The sequence below is a fragment of the Triticum urartu genome, chromosome 4A, assembly GCF_056163025.1.
Source record: "Triticum urartu cultivar PI428250 chromosome 4A, HENAU_Tu73, whole genome shotgun sequence".
NCBI classification, from domain to species: domain Eukaryota; kingdom Viridiplantae; phylum Streptophyta; class Magnoliopsida; order Poales; family Poaceae; genus Triticum; species Triticum urartu.
The window spans coordinates 317050182-317055314 of NC_141876.1; positions in this window are offsets into that span (position 1 = coordinate 317050182).

Sequence of the window (5133 nt, forward strand, 5' to 3'; positions counted from 1 at the left end):
CGCCAAAGAATTAGTTAAATATTGCAAGGGGTGCCAACTCTTCAGCTCCAAGCAACACATGCCGGCTTCGGCACTCAAGACCATTCCCCTCACTTGGCCCTTCGCCATTTGGGGACTGGACATGGTGGGCCCATTCAAGACGGCGCGCGGCGGCATGACGCATTTGCTCGTCGCCGTGGACAAATTCACCAAGTGGATTGAGGCAAAGCCGATCAAGAAGCTGAATGGGCCGACTGCTGTGACATTCATCACAGACATAACAGCTCGGTACGGCGTGCCACACAGCATCATCACCGACAATGGCACGAATTTTGCCAAAGGAGCCTTGGCACGATTCTGCGCAGCCCAAGGTATCCTGCTGGACTTAGCGTCCGTCGCCCACCCGCAGTCAAACGGCCAGGTTGAGCGAGCCAACGGCCTCATCCTCTCCGGCATCAATCCCCGACTGGTCGTACCACTGGAGCGTTCAACCGGCTGTTGGCTCGATGAGCTGCCGGCTGTCCTTTGGAGCCTGCGCACTACGCCAAACAAGTCAACCGGCTTCACCCCTTTCTTCCTTGTGTATGGTGCCGAGGCGGTCATCCCAACTGACATCGAGTTTGACTCGCCTTGAGTAACCATGTACACGGAAGCGGAGGCCAAGGAAGCACGAGAAGACGGCGTCGACCTGCTGGAAGAAAGCCGGCTGTTAGCCCTCAGCCGGTCTGCCATCTACTAGCAGGGTTTGTGCCGCTACCACAGCCGGAAGGTCAGGCCAAGATCTTTCCAAGAGGGCGATCTTGTGCTCCGGCTGATCCAGCGAACAGCCGGCCAGCACAAGCTCTCGGCCCCTTGGGAAGGCCCCTTCGTCATCAGCAGAGCTCTAGGCAACGACTCCTACTACCTGATCGACGCACAGAAGACGAAGGCACGCAAGAGAGATGACTCCGGCAAGGAGTCGGAACGACCGTGGAACGCCAACTTCCTTCGAAGATTTTACAGCTGAAATGCAGTATGTATCACGCTAACTTTTGTACTAAGTACGAGACAATAGGCCCCCTGAGGAGGGCTCGGGGACTGCCATCTTTTATCTATGAATGAAAAGTATCATGCTTATGACCTTGTCATTTCATTTACTTATTCCGTCCGGCACCGGGTTCGACTAGTCGGCTCGGGGACTGGCCGACTGGAGTTATATTAGAAGTCCTACCCACAGTCAGACAAGTAGTGTGCCGGCTCCCAAGCTTTCTCTTGCCAAAAGTCGCAGTTCGAAGAACCGGCTATCCGGCTGGCAAGAGTTAAAGGCAGGAACGGGCGCCCACACGAAAAACGGCTAGGGACTAACGGACTAATATAACAAAAGCCGGTTTTTCTCCCACCGCCGACTGGCTACCAGAGTAGCCGGCCGGCCGGTTTCCATTCCTTCACTTCAATCCAAGAAAGCTCGAGTACTTGCCTCCCCAAAGAGGGAAGGCGGCAAAGGAAAAAGCCTAAGGATAAAAAGCATACGCGAATGGAAACCAAACATGCACACAATAATATTTACATAAAAGACCTCCGAGAGGCCAGCATTCAACATAGTTTGGATACACCCCCAGTGGGTGGAACTGTGAAAACTTAATAAAGATTGTTCAAAAGACAACAAGCAGGAAGAATAAGGACGGCAGGTCAAGCTGGCGGAGCAACCGACGAGCCGGGCTGGTTGGCGGAGACGGTTGTGCCGGCTGAAGGAGCGGCCGGCTGGCGAACCTCGTCTTGGTCACCGCCTCCCGCAGAGGGCGCGCTTCCACGCGCCTCGTTGCTGGAGGCACGATCAGCCTGAGGTCGGCCGGTTTTTCCACCAGCCGGCTCGACGTCTTCGTCGTCCTCCACTTCATCATCCTCGCCCTCGTCGCTGGAGGCGATCTCCTCTGCCGAGTCCTCGCCCACCGCCGGGTTCAGCCCGAACCACTCCTCCGGCTGGGCAACACCGTCATCATCGATTTCGGGTGCAAAAACGCTGATGTCGGTGCACTCGGCGATTGTCGAAGCACGCTGGGCGATAGCCGGCCTCACCTCCTCCAGCTCCGCGTCGGCCTCCATCCGCCAAGTGCGCAGCTGGTCCAGGCTCAGCCATGGGTACCAAGCCCAAACGAACTCCAATGCCCGCCCGGCTTCGAGGCGGGCCGCCGACGCCTTCCAAGCTTCAAAGCGACCGGCTGCGATCTCCAGCCAGTCGGCCGTCCGGCTTAGGGTGCGGGGGATCGTCTTGCCGGGCCAGAGGGCGCCAACACTTGCGCCCCGCGTTGGAGCCGGCGAAGCATCCGATGAGCCGGCTGCAACCGCGCTTGGACAGCCAAGAGCTACTCCTCAAGCGTCCGGTTCGCATCCGGCGCGATGTTGGCCCCCGCCTGACGGCGCGCCTCGCGATGGGCCTCGATGCTTTGGGAGGCGAAGGCGGAGTAGCCAGGGAAGTAGTCTACACAAAAAAAATAAGCAGCAGCACAAGTTAAGCCAAAAACCAGGCGGCAAGGGGTAGGAGAGGAGCGAGGAAGGCGGCTTACCGTCGATCAAGTCCTCGATGCGGCCAAAGCCTTCATCTAGTGCTCGCCGAGTCTCAGCCCAGCTCGCCGCCTCGGTCTCAAACTCTGCCTTTTGGGCGGCCTCGCTATCCTGCGCTTTCTGTAGGGCCGCCTTATGGCTCTTCTCTTGGTCGGCTAGCTTCTTGGCCAGGCGATCACGCTCCTGGACCAAGGCAGCATACTCCGCATCCTTGGTATGAAGGGCGGCCTGCGCTTCGCCGAGCTCCTTCCTCAAATCGGCGTTGGCCCGTGAAGACAAAGAAAAAGAAAAACCAATAAGGAAAAAGCAGTCAAGGAAGATCCGACCCGACTGCTCAGCAGTCGGCCCGAATCTCGGGGACTACACCCAGTGGGTGCGCTGACGTGCCCCCACAGGAGATAGACAAGATCAGGCACTTACTTCGGCTGTCGGCCAGGTCGTTGGTCTTCCGACCCAACTCCTGAGCCTGAGAGTTGAAGGCGGCAGCACAGGAGTTATGATATTCCTGGAAGTTCAGACAGGAAGAAAAAATAAGATAGTTGTCAAGAAAGATCGGACCCGACTGCTCAGCAGTCGGCCCGAATCTCGGGGACTACACCCAGTGGCCAAGAAGATCAAAGCGGCCAAGAATGAAAGACTCACCCGGATGACGGCCCGCGTCGACAGGAACTCCTGGGTGTACTACTGTAGCAGGGCGGCCTGAGCTTGAAGCCGGCTCCGGACCTCTTGAGCCGCCGCATTCAGCTCGCCAGTCCCCCCGCTGGGAGTCCACTCAGACGTAGCGGTGCTGGCCGCCTCCAGAGCCTCCGCCGACTGGCCGGCGCCCGCAACTCGGTGCGACTCCAGCGGAGCGGCGCCTCCCCCTGCGCGCCGATGCGTCACCGGCTGCACCTCGGAGCCGGCTCCGTCCTCCGGCTCACCCCCGGCCGGCTCCTCTGGCGCCGCTGACGATTGGCCGCCTTGGCCCGCTCCGGTTGGCGCTGCCGGCGGCGCTCTCCCCGCAAAGAACACGAGGTCCTCCCCCCTCTCCATCAGCGGTGGGTCTTGGACGATTTCCTCCGCCAAGGGCAATGGGGTGTCAGGGGGCACGGCTCGGAGGCTGGTTGTGCGAACCCTCCGCCTCCTTTTCCGCGGTCGCCGCCTCCGCCTGGGCCTTGGCTGCCGCGTCGGCTTGCTCCCTCGCCGCCAGGGCGGCCGCTTTCTCCGCCGCCTCGCGCTCCTCCCGCACCTCACGGGCATTCCGCTCCATGGCCTCCCTGAGGTCGGCGCGGGGGTCCACGCGGCGGTAGCCCGAAGACCCTCCAGTCGGCCCAACTACGGAGCCGCCCGGATCCCGCTCAAGGGAAAGCGGCGCCCTGTCCAGCGAGCGGGATATGGTTAGGAAGAATGTTCGAACAAGAAGAGAATGATGAAGAGCATGCGACCAGGCAATCGACGACTTACGCTGAGACCGCCTGAGGCTGCTTCACCGCCTTGCGGAAGCGAGCCGCCTTCGCAGCCGCCTCATCTCGCCTTGTCGCCACGGTGGAGGCTTTGGACTTCTTCGGCCGGCTGCCGAAGAGGATTGACGCGGCCTGGCGCTTCTATGCACCGCCGCTGCCAGCCGGCACGGTGGACGAGCCCGCGCCCTGATGGTCGGCCGCCGGCTGGCGACGCGGGGCGACTTCGGCTTCGGCGTCATCCGGCCAGTCCTCGAAGCTGGCGGTGAGCCTTGTGCCTCCGGGCTCGGCGTCGTCCCCCACGATGGCGTCTTCCATGGCGGCCGCCCCCAAATCCGGGTCGTCGACGTCGTCCACCGTGTGGTCGGCGACGTACTGGCGTTCTATCCCCGCTGCACCGGTCGTCGGCGGGAGAAGGGGGTTCTGCTAAGAAAAACCGACCGATCAGAAGCCGGCCATCATAAAGCCGGCTACCAACAAAAAGAAGAAAGAGAGGAAAACTTACCACGGGCGGAGGGTTGGCGCGAGAATACGGCGCCTTGCCGTATCGCCAGTCTTCAGCGAGCTTGCAATTGGAGATGTAATTTACCATGTACGATACCTCCGCATGAGGCATCTCCCTGGTGCTCAGCCGACTTGGGTCGAAGCGGCCGCTCATCTGGCACATCATGTGGGGCCAGCTTTGGAGAGGAGATATCCGGCGCTCCACGAAGGCGGCCACCAAGTCGGCCCCGCTCAGGCCTTCCGACTGGATCATCACCCGAAGCCGGGAGACGGCAGCGTTCCCGGCCTGAGATAGTGACCGGGACCGGAAACTCCACGAGGGCTACCTCCCAGCCGGCGGGCCGGCTACGTAAGCCGGCAGGTTGACGTGGTCTCCTTGCTCGGCGATGTTCTTCACGTAGAAGTATGACTTCTGCCAGATCCTCACCGACTGGATTAGGGGGATGGGCGGGAACGGGTTGTTCTCGCCCGCCCTCCTCATGGCGATGAAGGCCCCGCAGGGGGCGGGCACGCCTGCGACGACGGTGCCGAGTTTGCTCTGGAAGAATTCCCCCCAGAGCTCCAGCGTGGGGTGCAGCCCCAAGAAACCTTCGCAGAGAGAGACGAAGGCCGACAGCAACATCACCGTGTTGGGCGTGAGGTGATGCGGCTGAAGATTGAAGAACTCTAG